The 27896-nt window shown below is 36.3% G+C and overlaps 1 pseudogene; it reads right to left on the bottom strand.

The window, feature by feature from the left end:
* Positions 1 to 1657: 1657 nt before the first annotated feature.
* On the bottom strand, positions 1658 to 27141 carry LOC118750607 (annotated as a pseudogene).
* Positions 27142 to 27896: the final 755 nt, after the last annotated feature.

Here is a 27896-nt window from a genome sequence, read left to right as displayed (position 1 = left end):
AGGATATCATTAATTCAAAAAATATATATAAAAAATCATTACAATGTAGAAAAACAATATGGCCATTAAATAAATGAGGCTAGAAAATAATTAAATCTTTTGATGCACAAGGACGAATAAGTATTGACAATATCATTTTAGAACCTTATACTTAAATATACTTAATTTTTAATTTTTTTTTTTAAATATGCTAAGAACTAATATAACCAATAATAACTTTATTAGTTTAGGATAAAAAAATTAATCAAAAGGACATTTTCAATACTTCTTCATCCAGTGTAACCAAAAATTTAAATTCCTCCTTTATTTGATACCCATATCGCTATTTTGCATTGCACTGAATTTTTAAAATAATTTTTTGAATAAATTACTTCCTATGTAAGAAAAAAATCTTGGCTTTCTCTCTGACTTACTATATTTCGCATTTAGTTTCGTGTGTGTATTGATTTTATCGTTTTTTTTAAATACATTTTTTGCTTTTTGTCGCATAGCGCAATATGTGTTAGGGTGGTTCTTCAAATATTAACATCTGAATTTTTGTACGGTGCACCCTTTTATTTTGTGCTACGTTCAAAATAAAAACATCCACGAAAATTAAAAAAGTTTAAAAAAATAAAAAAGTAAAATGAAATAATTTAAATCTTAAAAAAAAAGTTGCGAAAATGCGACAAAGTTTCGACTTGAAATCTCATAAATTTGAGATATTATTGAAACTTATTCATATAAATTCATAAACCCCCAAAATTTTAGTTGATCAAAATCAAATTTTGTAAAATTTTTGCGATAAAAAAAATAAAATTTTTCAAACCCCAAATTTTTTTATTTATTTATTGTATTTTTTCACGAATGTCTTTATTTTGTACGTGATGTTGATATTTTAACGACCACCCTAATTTGTATGTATGTATATGTATATTTTTGGATTAGTATTTTTTTTCAAATTTTGAATTATTTTCCTTAATTAATTTTGTACACTAAGATTTTTATTAATTAATTTTATCTATATATATTTGAATACTTAGTAAAATTAGCACAAGTATGTATATAAGTACCAACGTACGTACGCATGCATGCATGTTTTGTAAATATGATTGTTTTAGAGTACATTGTTGCAAGTTTCCTGTAAAATTCGTAAATACAACACGCTAAGTTCTAGTTTGAGTTTGATTTTAGATTTTATCTTAAAAATATAAGGATATAGATTTTTTTTTCAGTTTTTTTCTAGCTCATACTCATACGAGTGCAGTCACTCAATTACATACATACAAATGCTTCACAAAATATACATATATTCTTTATCTCCCTCTCTCTTCTATGTCTGTGATTACACGCTATCTAAATACATACATACGTATGTAGCTCTTTGCACTTTCGTTTCATTACTTTAAGCATTTCGAATACCCTGAAACATGTTGCTAAATATCGTTTACATTACATCTGTACAAGCGTACATTCATACGCCTTCTAACTTCCGTGTTTCCTAACTAATTTTATTGATATGATTGGCGCTAAATACAGGAAAAAATCAGGTACACCCTGGTTTTACTGCATAAGCACTTTAAGATCAAGCAGTTTTTCAAAACATCTGTAATCGTCTAAAAATATTGAAATACTTATAAACAATTGTTTTGCCAATAAAAAAAAAAAACATTTTAAGCAAGTTAAACGAGTCGTTAAAAAAATCAATTACATAGTTTTCTTTCGAACTATGAAAGAGCAGACATTACAGTTTGCACGAACTTAACTTTAAGGGAATCGAAGATTGATTTCATGTAATTAAAAAATAAGTGATGAATTCAAATAATTAATTTAAACACTTACAAGAGTTTGGTATGGATTCATATTACCATTCAATCGCGTAGTTGACTATAGGAATTCTTGAAGGGAGAGTAAGTTTAGGTGTTTTTTGCGGGGTGTCTTTCAGGTGAAAATATGTATGTAATTGGGTTCAGGGCCACAACGACTTTGCGGTAAACTGCGAGGCGAAGAAAATGCCCTTTTGTATATATTATCGCCGGATAAAGAGCAGTTGGGGATATCTATATTCTCCTCTGGTTCACTCTTGAACGATTGAGTGTCATGTAAGCTCAGCGAGCCCTGGCTAGAAAACAGGGCACGCTCAACTGGACTATCCTTCTGACAAGCCGCTGTGAGTTTGATATTCACGTGCTGAGGGTAGGAATCTTACCTGATCGCTTCTATAGCAGCCGCCTAGAGGATGATCCGGTGGAAGCATTCTCTTAGACTGCGCAGCTTTCCCGAGGATATGATGGACAAATTATGGCTCGCATTTCCTGACTAACCCTGAGAAGCTCCTTGCAGTGAAATTAGTCGCATTCGTAAGAAGCTTCATTTCGGTGTTCTCAAGAAGATACCAGACTTGGCAAGAAGCGGACTTACTCCATGACCGAGGCGACTGACTTTGGCAGAAAGTTCCTAGTAAAAATTCGCATAACCAGACCATCGACCTCCACGCCTTTGATTCTAGACGCTGAAGACAACGAGGTAACCGGCTAGCTGGTACGGAAAGAATCCTCAACTATCTTTGGACGATCCATAATTGCTCAGTGGGTAAACTTAGATGGCCATTTTTATTTGTACTGGTTGGTAGGTTGGTGTGCATAATGATCACGGAAGCTTTACCATCAACGCCGACTAAACTCCAATCTTGCTTCACTTTCTATCTGTAGATTTTATTAGTAAACTACAGGAAAGTTGTAGTGCTATGAGTGACACGCGGCTCGGAAACTATAGAATTTTGGAAGATCTTCCCGATGAATTCAGGTACCTGTTCTACACAGACCGACTACTGCACTAAGGAATAGTTTCCAAACAAGAATTCAATTAAGGCGTGAATGGGGGGAAGCATTCCGTTCTGATCGCGTACTCTTATTCAACAGCCATCTACTCTAACGGCTTAAGTTAGATCTGAAGGTGGGAAGTGGGGTATACTCGCAAGAATTCTCACTTAGCCTCAGTTATCGTTTGCCAGATATATGTAACGTTTTTCAAGCTGAACCAACAGCGATCAACAAAGCTGTAAGATGTCTGATCGATACTTCTATTGATTATTATGCAGAGATGTATTTTCTGATATTCAGATATGGAGAAAATCGAAAGCGTCCAGCCACTCCCCCGCTTTAACGAGTACTCATCTATGATCGTTTCTCCTCTACACTTTAAATGTTTGGATGAACCAGATTCTACAATTTAGAACGCGACATCAGAGCTACAAATTGGTTATGTTTCTAAATAAAAAGAAGACGGACGTGCTGGATGATAACAGCCAAGACAACCTAACCTAACGTAGTAGTGGGGAGAGTTAGTGGGGGGCATTACACAAGTCAGGGTCTGGGGATATACTTTTCATGGGTAGGATATTAAATAGAAGGGATATAAAAGTTACTCTCTCGGTGTCTCACTGGTCATAACGGATAACGCTTTTATATTCACCAATTTGGTGACCAAAGCGTCAGAGAGTTGGCTCTGCCTTGAAGACAAAGAAAATTCAGAACATATTTTTTTGATCAGATAAAGTTGAGTTAATTTTTCTTGTAAGGAGTTCGCCTACTAAGGCCTTTTACTGATTATTAGGGAAGCCGACGGTAACTTGCGAATTCAGGGATATTACCTTTGGACAATAGAAGTGAAACATTTTTTGTAGAAAAGAAAGCGCTATAAATAACCAATAAGCCCTGCATATTAATTTGATGTTAAGTGAAAATTTGATTGCCAATATTTGAAACTTTTCAAAAATATACGCCTAAATTTCTACCTCCAAAAATTTTTAACTCTATCGTTCGTGCTTTGCACACCGTTTTTCCCGCTTAAGCACCTAACAAACGCTTGACCGAGTATCCAGGCACCGAATAGACGAATAGTATGAAGAACAAACATATGCCGCAAATCAATAAAGCCTTGAGAATAGCCCATTTGTAATTGTGCCACACGATGTAGCGTATCGACTTGAGCGGATTTAGGAACCACATGAATGAGGCATCTGGGCGGCTGTAAGCAAGCAATGAAGACAGAAAAAGAGTTAAGAAAAAGGAAGAATTCAATAAATGTAAAGTAAAATAAAGTGCGTACTTTGGTTTCTCCAACGGATCCGGTTCACTGCGTCCATAGCCTGCAGGGTTCTGTTCGGCTTCTTCCTTTGTCAGCAAATGGAACTCGGCTTCCACCTTGCCAGTTAACTCCATCTCCTCATTCTGCTTCTTTACATAGAATGGCCACCAACCACGCACGCGCTTCTGCTTGAATATATTTACCGTAGGCGCATTAGAGTCTGACTTAAGCATATCTAGAGTGCAAAGCTTAGAGCTTTTGGCGCCACGCGGAAAACGATTCAAGTTGAAGGATATGGCACCTGTCGGGAAATGATAATGCGCATGTTTAAAAGGCTTAAAAATATGCGCATTAGGGTGCCTCATCAAAAAAAAAAAAAATCATTATATTTAAGACTTTCGCAGAAATATTTCGAAAAAATATTATGATTTACATGAGCTGTACCGATTTGAAAATAGTAAAAAAAATTTCTTATTAGATATGATTCCGTTGATGCAATTGTCTAACATTTTTATGCAGACCTTTTATTCTTAAGCTCTTTTGTCAACGGACCTGATTTTTTGGAAAAAAAGATTTAAAAACTATTTTTATTTATAAAAAAATTATATTTTTGAGGGTATTTTAAAATCGATCTAGCTTAAATAAATCTTATTATTTATCCGAAATATTCTTGCTGAAGTCTTAAAATGTAAAAAAAAATTATAATTCCGATGGAAAAATAGTACCGATTATTTTTTTGTATGGAGAGTGATGCACCCTAACACACAAATATATATTAAACGCACCAAGAAAATCATCTGCTGAGAAGTGATCTGCATCCCATACTTGCAGTTCCAAGCGCGCTGGTATTTTCACCTCTGTCTCGTCCCAACTGAATAGCGATTCGCGACGCGAAAGCACAATGCGTTCCTCGGCCGCCAGATATTCGAAGGGAAAGATGAAACGCCAGTTGAAGTTGCCTTCGCCGGTGAGTGAACGATAATGTATATCCGTAGATTGCATATCTTGCGGACCCGTCAGCCAACTGAAGATGAGAAGAGAGAGAGAGAGAAAAACAGTTAAATTGTCGCGAAAATGAATCTTACATTGCATACTTACCCTTTTACATAAATGTCGGACATTTTTTCACCAGTAAAGAATGCGTCATCTTCCAGCACAACATCGTCCGTATTCCATATAACCACGCGCAACTCGTATTCTTTGGGTTTTCGCGGCGATATATCTACTGGTGGACCTGGCAGCGGCATATCCATGGGAAACATATCCACCCACATTTCGATTTTTCCCTGTTCAATGCCGGGCTTTTCGGGATTGTACAAAGGACGTGACTCGATATGTTCAGGAACAATCTGTTAGGTATAGTTTTGAAGCTGTTTATTATATTTTTTCTAAGTAATTGATATTCCTGTATATCACCTTGCACCCCACTCTGGGTATCTCACTCCATCTATGCAGCACAGCCAGCGCCAGATGCTCGTCACGATTTCTACAAGTAGTTGGTCCATTCCATGCTATTACCTCTTCGTCGGAGAAGGTCATACAATACTTGCCGATCGCCACACGATCTTGAAAATAATGCGGCGTGTCCAGTTTGTTTTCTTTACACAGCTTCGAGAGAATCTGTGTGGGTTTCATAGGGTCGCGCCACTGATTATAGCCGCAGCTGTGGAAAAAATACAATTAAAATTTGCTGCGTATTTTTCACCTCCTTGGCACTTACACTTCATATCTCAGCGCTAGCCCGCAGGTTGCACGATGTTTGCTATAGTAGCGATTTTCCAAATCGATTCTTGTCTCGCCTATCAGATCGTCCGAGCCCACCAAATCCCAGTCAAATATTTGCACGGTCAGCATTGAATCCTGTGGAAATGTTGCTTCCACTTCGAAGCACTTACCAAATATCGGATTCAGTTGCTTGCTGACGTAGTTCTCCTTATCAGATAATCGCTTATTGCCTAACTGCAGCACGACATATGGATCCGCTTTGCCATTCAGATCCATGGGATGCAGATCTGTGCCCTTGATTATATAGATACGCACAAGCACGTGAAGTGGATCATTGGCGGGTAAGTTGGGTATAGGCAGCTCGGTGCCCTTTGGCGGTGGTAGTTTGTAGACTTTGATGGCGCCTTTAAAGAAGCCAACGGTGCGACTATCATCCTCGGCGGAGTCACCGGTCTTCTTGCCGCGATAGAGCGCAAATGAGTGCAGCCACTCACGGAAATAGTTATATTCTGTTTGCGCCTCCAGTTCGTTGGGGTAGATCTGCTTATGTTAAGCAAGGGTTTATCTCTTCTGATATTAATTTCTTAATTAAATTACCTGGCACACAGCTGTTGAGTTCATATTTGTCCTATTAGTTTGCTGATTGGGTGACACTTTTTCGCTGCCCGGTTCATGCTTGCCGCGCGCTATGCCAGTCATACCTTTTGGACTCAACTTTTGCACCAACTTTGAACTTTTCATACCAAACTTTTGTACATTGTTGGGTGTGGCATTAACCGGCGGAGTTAGAAATTTATCAGAGATGTGTGTTTTCTCCGTTTTAGTCAGATCGATGAGTCTTTCATAAGACCAAAAATATTTTGTCCACCAATCGCGACTAAGCTCATCGTCTTGGTCCTGTTCCTGGATAATTTCATTCGGGTTGCTCACCTGCGAAGATTTCTTTTTCGATGCTTGCTTCTTGGCGCTAGAAAATGATTTATGAAACAATGATAAAAGAACGTACACCTAAAATTTTGAGTGAAATTATTTTCTTACAGCTTCGTAACGCAGGCCGCGCCATAGAGCGTAAACTGATCACAAGATGAACGTCGATTTCCGTAGAAGTCCTTCATATTCGCTTGCTGTGCGTTAGCGGCAATCATTGCTTGCATATTGAAGCCATCGACCAGATTGCTCAAACCCTCCTCGTTCAAGGGCGCCGACAAAATAATCTGACCACCCATGGTTTTGTATTTGGTGATGTCTTCTTTCGGTGGGGCTTTGTATATGTACCGGTGTATAGAAGTGATTTGATGTGTACCCACCAGAGTATATCGGCCGAACGAGCGACAATCTACGCAACGTATGGTGATTGGTGGTGCATAGGTTTCCTCAAGCGGCAACTCCAATTCTATGGATTTTAACATGCTGGGGAAATTCGGATTCTTTTTTGCGTTCTGTATAATATTCGAGCTGAGTATTTTGCCCGAACACTCAACATCGATGCGTGGCTTGTCGACTGACATTAGATGAACACGCTTTAGATCGCGCAGGCCCCAAAAGAGTACTTCTAATTTGAATTTCGCTAAGTGTGGACGTACTTCTTTCGGCACAGGAAAGATGGTGCCCGGTGGTGGAGACGCATTTTTGTCTTTGATCTTCTCTTGTTGGCTGGCGGAAAGTGGCTTGGGTTCGGTGAGGCGTGGCATATCGGTAGAACCGATTTCGAGCATCTCAAAAGCGGCCAACAACTCGCCAGCATTTTCGTGCCCACGTACAATATCGAACCATTCCAGTGTGGGTGTTGTATAAACATTCTCACGTAGCTTTACGCGCGGCTTTGCAATAGCGCGGCCAATAAACTCCGACTTACCAACTTTGTCTTGATCATAAATCTCAATGATTATGGTAGGTGGGTCTTTCTTGATCTCGTCTTTGGTGCCAAATACTAAAATTTCATCAAAAACCAACAACTCATCCCAGGTGGGACTCAATGTTTCTTCGATTACTTGTGTGGTCTTAGCGAATTCGGTTATGTAGACAGTGGCGTAAGGGTCACTGAGACCGGACGCGTCGGAGCCGATTAGAGAGCGCGCTTGATAGATGTGTGCGCGCAACTGAAAGGTCTGCAAATAAGAAGAGAACAAATGAGTAAGGGAACTACCAGTACTTCAAGTGGCATACAGATTTCTCGAGATAATGGATGTTATTTGGCGCCATTGCGCCAGGCCTTTCCGCATTACGCAGCTCGTGTGATAGATCATAACCGATTGGAAGACCCTCGAAGAAGTGTCCCTTATGACCCACAACGCCCAACCATAGGTAAATAGATAGTTTGGCTTGTATAAACCAGCTGGCTGGACCAATTGACTGTTTGCCAGGCAATCTCAAGAAGATGGTTTGTATTTTTGCGCAATGTACACCACTTTCCTCCTCGATATTAGAGTAAATCAAATCGCGTGCGGACATGCGATGATACGCATAACGTTTGCCATTAGCGATTAGCCATAAAAATATATCCGGCAATGAGTGCTGGGGCTGGAGAATAAGAAATCATAGTGGTATTAGTAGCAAAGTTTAAGCATACGGCCGGCCTAACTCACATCGTCGATGAGGAATTTGAGCTTTTGTTGGAACGTCTGTGCGGTTTTGAAGCGCTCTTTAAGTGAACTACGCGTTACCAATGCGCGTAGATTGCGCGCCAAGTTGCCAAGGGTTTCCTGTAATAATGAGACGATTATGCATGTAGGCTTTTTGTAAGACATCTGCGTTCAATACTTACGATTTCACTTTGACATAGCTTTATGCGTTCTTTGTCCAACTTAGTCTTGCCGCTGCCCGGTCCAGTTATATTCGCTTTGGTTATACTTATATAGCGTGTGCAAGCTGACGCCAAGTCTTCAAGTGTGGTGCGCAGACGCACTTCTGCCTTAACATCTTCCTCCTCAATGAGCTTATGCGTTTTGGTCAAGCCCTCTTCCTGGAAAATGTAAGAGGCTTACTAATTTGCATACATCAAAGATAATTTTTTCGTAATCTTACCAAATTTTCCGACATTTTCGATAGCATATTACTATTGTACATACGTCGCCGCAGATCGGGCAGTGTACATCTCACATCCATGCATGGCTTATAGTCCCAGTAGGGCAGGTAATAATGTGACTTATCGTGACTGATGGGCTTACAAGCATTCGTGACGCTGCTAAAAGAGGTGGTATCGACTGTTTCCAGCACACAGACGTCTTCACCATCATCGGTGGCTGTAGAGAAGCTTTCATTATGACCGTCCAGCGAGTTGCCCGCATTACCCATGCTGAGCTCAAAGAATACCGTTTTATCGCTTACTTTCTTATCCAACATGGATGCCTCAATGATAGAACCAAAAAGAAAGAATTCCTCATTGCGGGAGTACGAGGATTCTGTAATCGGATATGCCGGCTCGAGTTCGACATTCTTCTCGGTGGTGATTTCGATGTTGTCGGTAATTTCAGTGCGTATGGCGAGTAGTAGACGTGCGCGATAGCTGACTCCCTCGCCTAAGCCGGTATTTAGATTGGAGTGTTGATCGAGTAACGTATAATCGCGTGTAGAACCATAAAGATGTATGAAGGAGGGACCGAAAGTGGGTAGGAATCCTCTATCGCCATCATTGGATACTTGCTTGAGATCAATGTAATGTGTGCCAATAATGGCCGGTTTCATGGGATCAGCGTCGCGTAGTTGAATCTATATGGGAGGAGGAGTAATATACGAAGCTTATTAAACTACTTTGTGTTTTTAATAGCGTCTAATAACTAGCCTTTATGCGCTGACATAGCGGCGGAAACATTTCAGTAAACACCAGCTGTTCATTCCAAACTGGTGCGTAAGCATTCTTCTTGACTGTGGTCTTGCCCTTTGTGTAAGAGAAAAGGCTAATTAGTGCTATGTTAAAGCCCTCAGCGGCGCCTTCTTACCATTAATCCAGCGAATGAAACCTGCACATAAGGGCTGACCAAATCTTTAGACTCGCCAGTGAAGGCCTTCTTCACATTAGCCATAAGCGAAGAATTCATGCGCGGCAAGCCATCGGCACGGTAGATTTTCACAATGAATTTGGCACGTTGGCGCTCGATGGGTACGCCGACGGGTAGCAGTAGATTTCTGGTTTCGAAAATATATAATGAATAGTGCTTATTACAATAATGAAGTTTTGTAAACTTCGCTTCAATTATTAATTTTTAGAATTACGAAAGCATTCATCACTTACGCTTCGATGTCGTCAGGATCTTTTTTCAGATTTTTGAGGCACCTTCACGGTATCACCTTTGCCAATTATTCCAATATCACATTTTAGATAACCTTTTGGACCACTATAGAAATCATCTGGATCGGAGAGTAACGCCCATTTATGGTAGAATTGGTGATCTACAAGTGTTTACGAAATAATAGTTCATGAAATACTCCCGATAAAATTCCTACATAATTTTATTGAATTTAAAGCATAATGAACTATAAAAAATTCAAAATATTTAAGAAATCATGCAAACATTCAGAAAAAAGTTATGTGCGGAAAAATTTAATGATTGACCATCTATATAGTACAAACATAGATAGGATTTATAAACACGAAAATGTATGATCACCAATCGATTTTGAACACTTTCTATAAATTTTTGTGAAAATTTAATTTTCTGCGGCTTGAAAATTTAACTCCACTAAGTTTTTATTAATCGTGCGTTTTCAAAGTCAGCTTGGTGTTGAAAAATGTTTTTTTCTTTTTAAAATATCGACTTGGCATGAAATTTCGCATTATTAATGACATATTTAAATATATCGTTTTCGAACATCAAGTACAACACCAAACTCGATTCGTGCTGTTTTGTGAACAGAGAAAAAATTCAAAGAAAGAGCAGCCTGAACCCAAAGCTAACATTGTAAACTTTCACTAAAGCTTTTAAAAATTAGAACCGATTGGGTTGAATGATGTTCCAATATTAAGGCTTAAAAAACTTTTAAAGGGAATTTAGATTTTATTAAAAGATTTACTTCTGAGTTCAACGCATATATTTTTTTCCAACTTCAGCCTAAATTACCAAATTGTGGTTGCTATGCCAGAGGACGACGAACCTCGACTCATTATATATATTATATGTACCATTATATGTACCATTTCAATGAGAATGACCCAGCAAATTCGCATTGACATTGAAAGAGGAAGTCCAGAGCGGAGGCCTTTCATCAACCCCAATGGCACAGTAAAGTCATAATATGTAAATTTTTAATAGAGCTGAGTCTCTCTTTAACAATAGTATGCAAGGCACATTAAACAGGTAGTATCAGTAGAGCAAAAACAACATTTGCGTGTATTTTGTTGTTGCTTCTGGTATCGAAAGTGTCAAAAACTGTTCTGAATTTTTTCTTCTAAATCAAAGCGTGCCATGTGAAATACAAAAAATTATAAAAAATAAAAAATTTTAATTGGAAAAAATAAAAATTGATGCAAGTAAATTTGTTTGCTTCTCGAAGCATTGATCCATCCTTTGCAAGGGCCAGTAATCAGCGGTTGTGCTTCTGAGTTGGGCGAACGTTCCAAAAGCTGCTATTCAATCGCTTGTTTTGTATGGAAAAAGGTTTCACATGCAAATGGATTTTAACAATTCAGAATTTTTGTGAGAAAAAATTTAAAATATTTGACATTTTCGAGACCTAATAATTTGAAAATAAATCAAATCAGCTGCTCTACTGATACTACCTGTTCAATGTACCTTGATAGTATGTAAAACGATAACTAAAAGTTTGTTTGCATCACTACTTTGTAACAAAATTTACAGGAATCCCAGGAAAGTAAACTGGAATCTTTATCGAAATCTTTTGAGAAACTATATAGAAATCTATTAAATCTCTTGCAGTTCGGACAACGAAAAAGCAACAGAAGTCTTGACTTCCAAGACGCTATTGGCTAACCATGACTTCTCTATACATTTCGGGCCAGAATGAAAATTTAAGTACGTAAGATGGAAGAAGGAAACTGTAGGGAAAGCATAGAAGGTTGGAGGGCGTACACATTTCTACAAAATTTATATAAGAAAGGAATTAGAAGAGAAACAAAAGAGATTCCTGGCAGTTGGGAAAGGAGTCCGTCCACTGTCTTGGCTTCACTGAATCGAGGGAAAATCCGATTATGGCTTGGTCTATGCATAGCGAGGATGTTGAATACATTACTGCAGTAACTATACTGAAGGGAATTTTGAGATCGTCCCACCCATTTAAGTCCACAAGTCATATTATCTAAAGGCAGTTGCAAATTACCGGGATTCTAGAAATAACCACGCTAAATTCCTAAAAATCTCTTAAGGAATAAGGCTTGTGCCTAAAAATATACGACGCTTCTAGCTAAACGTAACATATCCATAGTACCTACGATTTTATATTGAACCTCTTCGGCCTTCACGTTGCATATTTTTAGGCTCTCATTTTGAGAGTTTTAGTGGTAGAAATTTTGCGTATCGATTTCTAGAATTCAACTGCTGGAGTCAATCACAGTTAATTCTGCCATTATCACTTGACAGTGATGAATGAGTGGGGTTCAACGACGATGTCGAGTAGGGAGGCATACGTCAGGATTGTTTCCTATGTATATCTTTTTATGAGAGAAAGATCTGCTAGTTTTAGAGCGCATTGTTTATGATTTAGCTATTAACATATTTGGCAAATGTCTAAGCCCGGTAAGTGAAATACCCGTAAGGACATTGAAAGATTTTCACAATTGTATAGCAGTCATTGGACCAATAATTCTCGATGGTTTCTTGGGATGATGGTGGATGTGAAAAGGTTTACAGATCTATGTATAACACTGGGGCGACGTGGACCACACTCACGGATACAATTCCATAGTTGTTCCTCAGGGATGCTTTAAAAAAGGGGACCAAATGAAAGCGAGGTCTAAACATCTTATTTACCAATTATTTACAGTGACCGATATGAAATTAGTGAAGGAATTGGAACAGCTTTACTTTGTCTGGAGCTTGAGCTTGAATAGCCTTATAAGCTTCCAGGCTACACCAGCATTTCCCAAGCCGAGATCAATGCTATAACTAGAGCAGCTGAGTCGGCACTGACACTAACTTCTGATAAATGATGTGCAAATATATGTGAATGACCAAGGTCTCTCTCATGTATGTAACACACTGACCATATGGCCATAGAATTCGAAAATTTAAAGCTGCATACAAATTACGTTAGATGTATAAAATTGCATTTGCTTTTTATTTTTTATTTTTCTCAACTTTGTAATTCAATTGGCGAAACGCGTTGACTTTATTAAAATTCGGGGGTTTTGTGAAAGAGTCAAAGAGGAAGTAAATATGTATGTATGTCAGTGTATAGATAAGCATCAAGGATATTTGACTGTTGAAAACTTGTTATAAGGAAAGTGGCAAGAAAATTGTAATATTGTAAGTAAGAGGTTAGCGCAGCAGGCGGCTATTAGAAGACAAAGAAATTCCCAAATATGCATAGTACTTAGTATAAATAATGTACAGTGAACGATATAAAAATGTGCACACTTAAAGTTGATGGGATAGAATAACAAACTGATGAATGCCCATTTAAAATTTTGAAATATTTTAACTCCTTAATGAATATCTGCTTTAGGGTGCATCACTCTCCATACAAAAAAAAAATCTATCGGAAAGGTAAAACTTATTATATTTCTTAAAAAATTTGCCAAAATATTTCGGAAGCATAGTAATATTTTCCTATTTGAAAATATCTCCAAAAATCGAGTGTTTTATAAATAAAATTAGGTTTGGAAATACCTTTTCTAAAAACGATAGACGAGTTTATGCTGAAAACGTCTGCATAAAAATGTGTAAAAATTTTATAAACGGAATCAAACTAATGAAATTTTTGGAGGTATTTTCTAAGAGGTAGTGCTCAAGTAAATCCTAATATTTTTCCGAAATATTTAGGAGGAAAAACCGAAACTTTTTTGGTGATGCATCCTAATGTATGCGGCAGTGAAATTTAAAGGGAACTACGGTACGAAAATAGGTTTTCAAGAAAAACGACTTTAAAGTTAGCAAGCGTATTTAATTTGTACGCGCTTTTTGTGAATCTGTCCATTTTCAAATTGACATTCCGAAAAAACGAATGCAGTTAGAACGGGTATTGCATTGAAAAGAGAGTGGCACCTGCTAAAAAATCGATGTAGAGTTAAAAGTCAACTTTTTTTTAACCCTTAGGCCTCTTTTAACTTTGCACGTCACATATTACAAATTGTATAGAAAATCAAGTGTCGAAAGAAAAGCCGATTTTTCATAACCAAAATAACACTTTTTTTCAAAGCTTTCTTTTTGATGCAGAAATATTCCTAGAGCATCTAGAGGCATTTCCGCTTACGTTATTTTGGTGGATAGGGATCGATATATATTTTGTGCTTCTGTTAATTGCGTTTAATTTTGAATCAAACATAAAATTTAATTTTCAGTTGTCTGTAAATGTTTTTTCATTCGCTACTGTACTACAACTGAGTACGCATAAATGTTTTAAACCATAAACAAGTTTTTGTTTGACTGCGGCAAAGACTTTCACCATTTGAGTTGCTGACGGTGAAAAAGTCGCAAGTTTAACATTACTGCACACTCAGAAAAAAGTCAGCCAAATATATTCCTCTCAACACATGATTTGGTTACTATAAACAAATAATGTAACTATAACCAAATCATGTGTTGATAAAAACATATTTAGCTGACGTAACTAAACTCTTTTCTCAGTGCAGGCGTTCACAAGCGTCAAAACAATCAGCATGATTTCCGCTCTGTGCACACATTCATACAAAGGTAATGCAAATACTACATAAGGGTACGCACATCCATGGCACGACTGTATATGTATGTACGTTTGCATGCTTGCGCACATAATTCGAGTTTCGTTTGAATGCGTGCTCTTTTTACGACAAAGGATGTGGAAATGCCACAGGAAGGAAAACACAGTATAAACCTGCCTACCCAGCAGGCATTTCAAGGATTCAGTGAAATGTAAGTAACCTCTCTTGCATAAATATGTATTTACATATACATTAAAGTGGTCAACATTTGTACAAAAAAAAAATAATCCAAGAATGCGCGATATAGCCCGCATTTCATGCGACTTTAATATAGAAATATATATGTATTTACAATTTTTGCTCAATTTCTTGAACTTGGCTGTACTCAAAGTCCAGAAACTGGCAAACAAATTGCTACAAGAAATGTTTGAATATCGACCAAAAGCATTGGAAAACCCCCATAATAAATTTTTTTAAAGACAAGCTTTTCTTCATCTTCTTCTTTGACACTACAACCGTTTGTCGGTCTGACCAAAAAGCTTCTCCAATTGCCTCTCTCTTGTGCGAATTTGCGCCAGTTGCTCATCCCGAGTACAGCTAAGTCCTTCTGTACCATTTTGTTCGTGGGCGCCGTTGCTTTCGTTGTCCACCCATGGGTGCGGAGTCGAAGGATCTATTTACCGGAGCGTTATCATCCAGGGTCGTAGATCTTGCATATGATAGTTCTCTCGATAGCACCCAAAGCCTTCTCATCTTTGTTCGACGTCGTCTATGTTTCTGCGCCATATAGAAGCACGGGCATGCCGAGAGGCTTGTAGAGCGTAATTTTTGTTCGTCGAGAGAGGGCTCTGCCTTTCAATTGCCTACCGAACCCAAAGTAGCACTTGTTGGCAAGAGTTATTTTTCACTTGATCTCCAGACTGTAGTTATTGGTGGTGTTTATGCTGGATTTTAGGTAGGCAAAGTCCTTTACTCCATCAAAGTTATAGCTGCCAACAGTGATGTGTGTCCCGAAACGCGTGGACTCTTTTTATGTTATCAGCAGGTCCTTTGCCTTTTCTTCATTCACCGCTAGACCAACCTCTTTAGCTTCTATACTGGAAAATGCTGTATACGGTGCCGCTGTGATTCAGATTGGCAGCTCTCATTACGCTTTCTAGCATCAGATTGAAAAAAAGCCGGACGAGAGTGAAACGCCTTGTCTAAAACCTCATTTGACCACAAACGGCGCGGAGAGTTCTCCAAAAAAGCAGACCAAACTCTGTTTAAGAGCTGGTACATGCGCCCTTTCAACTCTTCGCCATCGGCTTTGAAGCCGGAATACCGTCGGCTCCGGGGGCCCTTATTGTTCTTAAACCACCGAGTAGAGGAACGTGAGCTTCGTCCGTATACATTGGTTCGGGTTCTCCTTCATCAAACGGGCCACTTGTGCCGCCATTCAAAAGCGTCCTCCATATCTCAAGTGTACTCGGGACATCTGTTATCGGCTTGCCATCTTCATCTTTGCTGGAGCTGGGGTCTTTACACCATTTGATTGCTGCCTTATTTTCTGATCGAATTTTCGGGCCGCATTCCTGCTTGCCAGCATCTCAAGCTCTTCGCACTCACGCCTTTATGCCTCTCTTTTTATTTTCTTGAAAAGGCGTCTCTCTTCCCTCATGCTTCCCGGTTTTTCTCAACTGGCGCGCGCAGGGTAGCTTCGTACTGCTGCTCATTTTTCTGCAGCCACGCGGCACTCTTCGTCATACCAGTTATATCGCCTAGACATAAATGAGCAGTGGGACTCCATCTTCCAATCACTTCGTACCGCTTCGGAAGAGGTTGTCGGCTATTACCAAGACAAGCTTTTATTAAACTATTAAAAAAAAACCAACCCCCGCACCACCTAACGGCAAACTTTTTTGATGGGTTATTTTTTTCCATGCAAGTAGTGTGAGTACGTTCTAGATATAACACAAATCGGACCATAGATACGAGGTTGTCAATTATGTGGTCACCTCATATATGTAGCATTGTCATTGGGTTCTGAGCTAAGTTTAAAGCTGTCTTTAGCTCATGCGGAAATTTGTTAAAAGAGTATTGCAAGATTGCAATATAAAAAAAAAATGTTTTTTTCTTATACAAAAATATAAACTTTTTCCCGAGTCATCTTTTTTGTCTTTCAAAATTAGTTTGTTTGAAAACAAATTAGTTTAGTCTTTTGGTCAGTTTGGCTCAGTTGGTTTGCCTATTGGGTGCATACATAAATATCTCTCTGTTGAGGGAAGTCAGAATGAATTTACTGTACAGCATATTTCCAGCATTTAGCATAAATGTGTACACTAGAGATGTAACGAATAGTGATTTGGCCGAATAGACGACGGGCGGATAACAAGTTCATTGTCTGGTTGTCACCGAAATAAATATATTTCTAAAGATCAACCGGTTTCCATCTTGTTCAGCAAAATAAAATTTAAGGGCAATTCACCTTAATGTGTAAATGCCTCGTACACAATCACGTTAACCTCGTAAACTCGATTATTTTGTATCGAAAACCTGTTTTTTTACGATGTTTACACAGTTATGAGGCATTTACGCGTTTAGATGAATACCCTGTTAATAATTTTTGATTTAAGCTAAAGCTGCTAATTTTCACAGCTTCCTTTAAAAGAAACTTTCACTATTATAAGGCCAAATCTCTGTCACAGATGGCTAATATTTACCCAACCCTGTATATGCACATGAGCAATTCTAAAGTCAGCCGATTCCAAGATTCCAAAATTAGTGTTTGCGTTGAAGAGGCATTTAAGCAAAAAATAGTTGATGAATTTATTTTGAGAAATAATTTTAATAATTTTACTTATAAAACGTTTTCCTAAGATAACAAAGATTCGTTTGCTTTGCGAAACTGTCCGGCCGGCCGGATACCGATTAGCATTAAATTAAGGCCGGTTATCCGCCAAACCGGATAGCTACCGGACATCTGTTAAATCTTTAGGGTACACATGTATACATATGTATGTAGTTGTGTACATACAGTGCCGGACAAAAGTATTGGCACAGAGAATTTTTCGCAATAGAAGCAAAGTTATTTATTCTAATTTATTTTCAATGTTTTTTAATAAAAATATAGTTCGTACTTCACCAAGAAACATAAAAACAAAATCTCCAAACTTTGTGCAAAACTCAGCAAAAATTCAATAAATTTGCATACTAATTTGCAACTTTCTATTCAGATTAAAAAAAAATTCTAAGTATGCAGTTTTATAGCCCATCTAATTTTAGTATAACAAAGTGCAAGCTTGAAGTTGCTAAAAAAACCGCGTTGATTTTTGGCAAGTTTTTTTCACTCGGGTTCTTCTATACAAAGTATGTTCGACAATTATTTTTTGTATGGAGAAAATGAGAAACACCTTCTATTAAAAATATTTCCAAAAATCAACGCGATTTTTTCAGATACTTCAAACTTGCACTTTGTTATACTAAAATTTAATGGGCTATAATGGGCTGCATACTTAGAATTACTTTTTTTTTTAATCTGAATAGAAAGTTGCACATTAGTATGAAGATTTATTGAATTTCCTAAGTTTTGCACAAAGTTTAGAGATTTTGGTTTTATTTTTTTTTTTGTGAAAAACGAACTATATTTTTATTAAAAAATATTGAAAATAATTCAGAGTAAAAATCTTGGCATTTATTGCGAAAAATTCTCTGTGCCAATACTTTTGTCCGGCACTGTAGATATGCACGCTATCTCATTTCAACAATCATCTGCATGAACTACCTTTTTTGTTGTCATTTACAGTTACCTGCATGATTCCAAACGGTGGCAATATCCAATTTGAAATTACCAATCAATTTGTTTCGCAGTAAAACATTACGACTATGGAGAACCTGAATACGCACTTAAGCACATACATATGTACGTTTGTAGGGTAGGTATGACCGCGATGGCATGCATTTTGTACGGGCAGGCAGCCATGATAAATATACATATATATAATTGCATGTGCGTTGCGTGGATGTGAATTTGCAAGTGTTGGTGCATTTTTGGCAGATCAACAATTTCCGCAAAATGGCCATATTCATAGGCATTAATTGCGATGATGATAACAATTGTTTGGTTAATTGCAGTTGATAAATATGTATGATGGTGTTGATTTTGTATTACAGATGTTTTTTTTTGTTGTATGTACATACATATATTTGTTGTCATTTGCATTTTTGGGCGGTAAGTGTAATTTAGTGTGGAATTTGCGTAGATTTTTGATACGTTGTCCAATTTTGTTTGTTAAGAAATTTCAAAAATGTAGCCATTGCCATTTTGTTTGCAAATAATTTTAGTGTTTTGTATTATTTGTTGCATATATTTGTATGCACGTGGGGTTGGTTTAGTTGTTTGTTTTTTATTTTATTTTTGTGTTACATTATCGAGTGTATTAGTAAATATTCGAAGATAAGTAGACAATTGAATAGATTTAAAAGTTGCAGATGCATTCGTGTATATGTATGCGAAGAAGGAAAATTCAAGCACAAACGGGTAAGCACAGATATGAAAGAGAAAAAGCAAATATATAAAATAGTAAATATTTGATTAAAAGAGAGCAACAAAAGAAATATTGGAAAGTGTCTTTGATTTAAGATTTTGTATTTGTTATTATAAATCACAAACACGGATTATATCCAAATTGTATTAATCAATTGCCTTACACATTGTATTACACATTTTTGTTCCAGATTTCCAAAATAAAATTTTACATACATACATACGTGTACACTAGGGTTATGTCTTTTTTGATTTTTTTTTGAATTGGTAAAAGGCTGTGGTGCTATGGGAAGACAAAATTTGAATTGAAGCCATACGCAAATTTTGATTTGCAAATTTTGACCAAAATGCAAATTTTTTTTCTGAAATATTTAACCACATCGAATTCCATTTGGATAATCCATGCCTGCCATTTTATATGGAAAATAGGGTAGTCCAAAATTTGTATGTTAAAAATTATGGTAGTTTCGCAATATTTCGCAAACTGTAGCCCAATGAAAAAATCTATGGGTATATTCGGAAGTTTCGGGCTCTGAAAAGTGAGTTGTAATTTTTGTGTAAAATCTTGGTTTAATTAGCATTTTGACCCACGTTTGTACTTTAAACCTTTATGGTACGTTTTGTGACACTATTTTGCCTTACTTTTATTTCTTACCTGGAATTCTTAAGTGAACTAAAAATATCGAACCAAGTCGGTTTTATTTGAGTAAAAAAAAGGAAGAAATACCGTTATGCGCGAGACCTTTTTTAAATCTGAACAAAGTCAAGTAACTTTTCTGGCATTTTAGACCGTGGATCATTGAATGCCACCATAGGCTTTTGGGTCTAAAAAAAATCATAACCCTAGTGTACACGTAGAAGAAATGCTGGACAAGTACTTGCATGAAAGAGCATGCTGAGCATGTATGTACCTAAATAGGTATACACAGCAAAAAATATGGGATCGCTTCTTGTGGTGACGTGTGGAGCTCAGAAATGAATGGGGCCTTCAAGGAAATGGGTAAGCGCTTCTCCTTTCGCATTATTTTAACATTGGCATGTCATTGGTGGAAAAGCCCTTGCAAACGACTTTTGATCCACCGTAATGGGTTAAGGAAGCAAAAGACAGTTCAGAAGTTCTAAAGTAATACGTTGAAGAACACGTTTTCACTTAAAGCGATTGCAGATTTTTGCTGGGAACGTATTCTAGAAGGTCCTACTTTAGAGTGTCTAAACTGTCCTTCGCTTCCTTCACCCAATGCGGGGAATGAGAAGTGGTCTGCATGTCATTACCGCCAACAACATGGTCGTGTTAAAGTAATGCATTCTAGAAGCCATAGGGGAAGCGCTTATCAATTCGCTTTTGGTTCCACATTAATTTCTGAGGTAATTCTGTTTGTTTGCTGGGTATTTTGTATCTTATGTCTATATGTATGTATGTATGTGTGAAAGAATGTAAAGCTTCATTCACCTTATTTTAAAATAACACGTTGATTGAATAATTTATCTTATTTTTTCTTGTTTGCATGTTAACATTGTGTAAAGCAGGTGCTTTTTAGATTTTAAGAAATAAAATTCGCATGTGAAACAGAATGAAGCAGAATTCAAAATAATATATGTACATACATATATACACAGTAACGTCAAGAAAGCCTAAATCTATACATTTGTACATACATAGATATGTATTTAATAAAAGTTTCTTCTTATTTGAAAAGGAAGAAAAAAATATATACGATTTAAGTGATATAATTTTTTAAATACCCGGCGCATCATAAACGGTTGACAAGTCAATCTTAAATGAGCCCACAAGTGTGCCAGATCTTAAAAATTTTCTGGATTGTATAACCTGAGAATAAATTTGAAGTTTCGCAGGTAAGTTATTTTTTGTATAGCCTTAAATAAATAAATAAAAAATATGTATTTAAATTTAGTGTATGTACTCATTAGTTAACACTGGTCAGCAGTTGTTTTGTTGGCAAGGAGCTGTGTTTTTTTTTGTTAACTCAGGACCTTAAACTGATTACAAAAAATTCGAAACGCTCAGTAAAAGAAGTAAACATCTGTTTTATTTACTGCAACCGGTCAAAAAGCTATAAATACAATAAAACTAAACTTTCCTCAATATTGTAACAGTCTTATTTTTAAGTTTATCGGGCAAGTACTGCATATTTTATTATTTATTGAGGGAGAGCATATTTTAATATCGCGCCCATCACAAAATACACACCAAGGCGAATTCATACAAGTTGGTGTTACCGGTGCAGCTGATTTCAAGAGGAATTGTGCTGATTGTCAAAATGATGTGTTTGTTGCAAATTTTTTGTCTTCTGATTTTCATCGTGCATCTAATTTGTTGTGTAGTTTTTTGTTTTTGAGCTGCCAATATCACCTTGTATTAATGCGCCTTGATAGCGATTTTTTTTAAAGAAAAAAAACACGAAAGTAAGGCTGGTGAATATGTACATACGAATTGCTTTCAGTAGTCAACATACATATACGTACTTTTCTCTTCGACAAAAAAAAAATATTATTGTGTTAGTCACGTCCGTAATAATTCAAAGCCAGACAAGTTTTAATAAACTCGGCCAGGGACTGCTACGATTACTTATCTGCTAGTATGAAATGTATCATATATGCATATAGCATCGAGGATAAAGCTGATCATAAAGAGATGTTGCACGGGATGCTGCCACGGATACAACCATTACCAATTGTCACGGTAGAAACAGTATTCATATGGTTCAGCAGGTACGCAGAGTACGCACAGGGATTATCCCGTCCTTAAGTGGCTGGATATTTTGTGTATTTGCGAAATCCAATTTTTTTCGAAATATAGTTAGTTTAATCCTTACTAATATTATAAATGCGTAAGTAAGTTTGTTTGTTTGTTTGTTACGCTTGCACGCTTTAACTACTCAACTGCACCACAATTTCTTGGCATAAGCATCGACCTTCACTACAATTTCTGTATTCCGATAATGAGTAAACGTAACTGCTTTGTAAATAGTAATGATTTCAAGTAACTCAATGCTGTAGCTAATTTTTTTCAAACAAGTAGATACATTTATGATGTGACAGCTATGTAGTCTACTAGACTCTTTTAAAAGCCCGTTATAAGAAAAAGGAGAGTTACCGTTTTAAGTATTAAAAAAAGTAAGCATGCATTTACCTTATGTATGTATGTATTCTAATAACATTTAGAGGAATATCTCTCCACTTTTGCTGTACTGTTCTTAAATGAGTTTTATCCTTTATGGAAGCAAAAATTTACACGTACAATAAACTGTCAAACTCTCTAATTAGATTTGCTCACAAAGTATTTGCAACCTTATCATAACTATGCAGAAGTTTTCCAATTATGCGCTTAAGCACATTTCAGCGCATAAATTTATAATCCTCGCAGGTATAATTCACCGTTTGCTTTGCATTTCGTTTGTTTTGGCTCTGTTGACAATTAATAAATGGACGGTTAATAATGTTAGTTCAGTCGAACAAAATTTCTTACTTGGTTGCATTGTTTGTAAACAAATAGTTTACTTTGAGTCTGTTAAGAGTTTGTGAACGTGTTGCAAAGTTAATCAGCGCTAATTAGGTCCAATAAATCGCAATTAGTTTAGTTATTCATATCTGAACCTGTTGAATGTTGATGGCAACCGTTAGTGTATATAGTGTATGTATGTACTAGGGATGTTATTTACCAAGGATACCGGGATTTTCGGGATTTGTAATTTGCAATGGTGGCGATAATAGAATGCCTTATATTGACAAGTTTTCGCTTTATTTTTTTGTTTAATATTTAATGGTTTTTTTTTTTGTATATGTCTAGCTAATTATACATACACATAACACCGTGCGACATGCCATTTTACATACAAAAAAAATCAATATATTCGCGAAGCCATGGGCCAAATATATGCAGTAAAATTACGTTTCAGCTTTTTTTTAAAAAGACTTCGAAAATTGAAAAATATGAGTAATTCAGAAAATGGTTTCAAAAATTTAGTGCAATGTACTTAGGAAAACAGTGTGGTTATCAAATTAAAGAGAAAATTCTGTAGAAAAAGAATAGATTAAATTTTTTGGTGCATAAGGTACTGAAAATGTCCTTAAAAATTTTATCCTTGATAATCCAAAAGGGCATTTCAATACCTGTTCGTCCTTTTGAACCCGAAAAATTTTACTTTTTTTAAATCCTACAGAATTTTCTCTTTCATTTAGTACCCATTTTTATTCTACGTTGCACTGAATTTTTTCAAATAATTTTTTAAAATTTATCATAATTTTGAAATTATAAATTTCTAATAAAAAAAATCTAAAACTAATAACGCAGTTTTATTGTATTTTCTCAAACTATATTGATGCAATATTTTCATGTTAAGTTATTGGAAAGTAATGAATATCTAAATCCCGGGACTAATCCCGAAAATCCCGGGATCGCAATAATCGAAAAAATTAACATCCCTAGTATGTACATATCTAAATATATGCGCAAGTAAGTATTACGGACCGAAAATTAAGCAAAGCTTGAAAGAAATGTCATAAGCCACGATTAATTTATTGTCACACTTTGAAAAGCCCCGAAAGCATTTTTTGTGTTTTTATTCTAAAACTAGCAAATGCCCGGCTTGCTTCGCGAAGCCTGATCAGAACTTTTGCGTTCACCAATACAAAAATAGTGTTGGAATGCAAAAACGGTTTGTAATGTTAAAATTATTAGTTGTGACTGAAAGGACTGAAGAGTAGAACCTTCCTTACTCATAGGCCAAGAATAATAGCGCTGAGATAAAATATGGTATATGTACATATGTACTAATCTCCTTCGTTGCTTTGAGCTCGTATTTCCACCTGTGAGATATCTGCAAGTATTGCAAGGTTTGTCGAGAGTGCGTAATCCTCTTTTATAATTCTGCTGTTCCACAGGATGAAAGAGTTTTCCCGTACAAACGGGGTCATTGATATTTCTACGTGTTCTTTCACACTCCTACTTGATATACCGATGACCCGTTGATGTGCTAAGATATCTGTGACGCTTAAAGGATTTTAAGTTTCTTAGTATGCATACTTAAAGGATGGGGCTTTATTAAGTCATCTAATTAGTTAATTTGCAGAAGGGTATCTAAATATCTTCATTCCAGCGCCATCTATGTTTTGGGCCCATTTTTTTTGCAGAAGCACTTATTATCATGAAATTAATATCATTTTCTTTACTACCAATCTTGTTTCATAATTAAGGTTAGGTGGATCAACTCAGCAAAAAATTTTCTTTTTTTTGTTAAACGCTTACATTTTGTATCGATGGAGTAAGGCGTTACAATACGCCTCAAGATAAATTTCAACTTTCTGATTCCAGTTTTTGGAGTGATGTTGATAGCCAAACTATGGCTAGACAAGGCAGTGACCGTACAAGAAAAAAGGCAGCAACCATATGTACACGCAAAAGAAGATCCTTTAATTTGGTGGAAGCATAGTCGCAAAGAATTTCCAAATTTGTTTACACTGCCAATGAAGTATCTCTGCGCACCACCTTCCTTAGTTGAATCTTCGATAATCGAAATCCGGAAATCCGGTAGGATTTTAGCCAGTATGCGGCCGGATAGTCGGATAACAAAACGGATACCCGGCACATCCCTAATATTTTTTTTTATACAACGAAGCAGAGTGCATCCTGGGCTTGAGTGATCGTTTGCCCCTCCCCAAAAAAAATATTAATGATCTCGTGATTATTATTTTCTCATTTTCGCAAAAAACTACGACGATATTTGCTTCAAATGGCTGTATGATATTTTATATTTTTTTTTGGCATAGTAAATAGCATCTGAGAGAGACCTCCCTGATTTTTTGATTTTTTTTTTGTGCAGCCGTTTGCGAGTTGTGGAATTTTGAAAAAAAAGTTACTTTTTTTAAACTTCCATATTTTGCAAAAAATTTGCCGATTAGAACCATTTTTGAAAATTTACATTTTCAAAACACTTGGAATATTGAATCGAAAAATTTTTAAAACCGTATTTCTACGAAATTGTAAAATTTTCAAATATAAAATGTCGATTTTCAAACAACTACGCACTGATCGATTTTCTTGATTTTTTTAACGTTAACTCACACAGCAACCCTTAAGTCTAGTCCGACAAAGCGATAACAAAGGGATTTATTTTTTTCATTGTAGAATAAGACATTTTCTGCACAAGTGCTGTGGGAATTACTGTTATCTGGTGGGATTCTGGTAATCGATTGTTAAATTCAATGATTATTATCTTTTTTTTTTTGAAGAAATAAGAGCATAAAATAATGTCCAAGCGTTTGATCAAACTTTAAGGAAAATTGGTATGAGGTATTGTAGTACAATCCGGAAAATATATAGAGAATTTCTTCCTCGACCATAAAGTTTTTTATCTCTTTAATTAATGCCGGTGATTAAGAGTTCTTGGTATTGAGTTGGACACAATTTGCTAGCTTTAATTTCGTAAAAAAAATCCTATTGTTATCCCATTGCCGCACTAGGCCTGTAAAATCGCCTTATGTGACCACCGCTTTGAGTTAATGATTGGAGTCAACGAACTACTTGTTGCTCATACGCCATGGGTTACTCTGCTAAAAGAAAATCAACACTTGAGTCTGCATCTGTCAGCCACCGTAAGTATGTAAGTATGTATACAGCAAGACACATTTAATTGATATCTTTATGCTATTAGCATAATGTATTATTGTATTGTCTGTATGTGCCGAGTGTCTGCCACTCGCTCACAAGAATCTATGTTTTAATGGTACATATAATTAATTAGAACACATTCTACTCACCGATAACGTTATAATTTTATCAAATAGCATCACTGGCGGCATGTGAAAGTCAAACACAAAATACTGCAAAAAACGAAATGGAGAACATAGAAAATACAGACATACAAATGAATTAAAGAATAGAACTCTTAAGGTTCACGCCACTTCAATAAATTCAAGCATTCTCAACTCAACACGCACCTCATTGTAGTACGGACAATTGGTGCTCTCCTTGACGCTGGTATATTTCTTTTGATCGCCCACTTGAATACAAACAACTGGATCCATATTAAGGCCAGGCAGCTGTCTAGCTTCAATTATGGTAATGCAAACTTGAAAATCCTGTGACTTGAGATGGTCGGTAGCGCGTGTCATTGATTTGATCCTGCATGACGTGGCCGACCGCGGCGCAGTATATATGTATGTATTTGTATTTCAATGAGAAAACACAAATATTAATATTGATAATTATAAAACAAATTGCATACAATATACATACGTACTCGTATTTACATAAGCAAATATTTAAGAGTACAAAGTGAAATAATACTTACATTTTGCCTTTATCATAGTGCTGTAGCTCGTCAACATCGCTTGATTGATTCGATTGCCCACTGTCAGCACCTGCTGTGCTTGGTGGCATGCCCCCAGCACCTCCACGCTCCACTGCTAGCCGGCGCGTATGCAAAGCATCATCGGTGTCGGCCTCAGTGGCTGAGGTGGCTGTAGTGTGCGCGGCATCGGGCTCGAAAATCAGTGGTGATCTGTTTGAAAAAAAAAAGAATAAATGAGGCAGGGTCAGCGAGATATGAGTAAATTATGTTTGCATGTAAATACTATTTGACGTTATATGAGGGTAATAATTTAATGGTATAATGTAGTAAAAGTAGGCATACTTATTGCGTTAAGAGACACTAAGTAGTTTACTTCTTCAACACATCTTGCTTTAAGTAATAAATTGCGCTAAGTATGAGCATCTATATAAATACAAGTAAAATCTTGTTTGAAATCTTTAATTTTTATACGATAGTTTTAGGTGTATACGGAATTGTGTATGATTTTGCCATTGGAATATATTTTTCAGTCATTCTTGAGCACTTTATGACAGTGCCTTTTAAATCACAAAATTTCCCCTGCAATTAGCTTTAGTGTTCCTAATCGAGCGACGTGCTCTACAACAGCGAAAAAGTGCATAAATAAAATACTGCACGCCTACATACGTTGCGCTACGATGTTGTGAGCAAATAACCGCAGGACGATGATTAAATGCATGCATTTGCTTGAGAATTTTTTTTTCTGAATTTGAAAGTTTAAGTTAAAATAACTCGTATCCTTTAACTTTTGAAACAAAATTTTTTTGAAAATAAGTTATTTTCCTGAATTATGAAAATTTGTGAAAAAGATATGTATAATAAACAAGGTAACGAAAAAAAAATGTTTTTGTTCCGTTTTTTTCTATAAATTATTCTTACCCCATTGACAGAAATTTCGATTTCAAGCCAAGCAGCAGAATGTAAGGTTTGTAAATAGCTGCTTATGCGAATGCGCTGCAACTTGCTTAAGCAAAGAAAAATAGTCTGCGTGCAAGTGCGTAATAAAGATTGTATTACAATGCAAGTATGGCGTGCAAGCTTTGCTAAAACTTTATGGAATTGCACAGATACTTGGCTAGTCAAACAAAAGTTATGCAGTTATGTTTACCTTAAGTACCAAGAACTAACAAAGTCCAAGTAACACAGTATGAGTAAGAAATTCATTTGTGTCTCGTATCTATGAAAAGTTGAAAGATTTTGATTTAAGCAGTAAGTGAATGGCTTAAACCTTAAAATTTTATACAAGAATTTCCGCTGTTATTAAAATCTGTTTAACCATTTTTAATCTAATAATATCTCCATACATTGTTGTCAGAAATATTTGCCGTTGTAATAAAAACACAGATTTGCGTGTATGTATGCATGCATGTCGGCATTTATTTATGCAAAGAGTGTTATTTGTATGCGAGCGATACGTGTGTTGATAACGTTTTTTTTT

The sequence above is a fragment of the Rhagoletis pomonella genome, unplaced genomic scaffold, assembly GCF_013731165.1.
Source record: "Rhagoletis pomonella isolate Grant_MI unplaced genomic scaffold, Rhpom_1.0 Rhpom_scaffold_00321, whole genome shotgun sequence".
NCBI lineage: Eukaryota > Metazoa > Arthropoda > Insecta > Diptera > Tephritidae > Rhagoletis > Rhagoletis pomonella.
The sequence above is the reverse complement of the archived record's forward strand: the minus strand, read 5'-3'. Positions and strand labels throughout refer to the sequence as shown.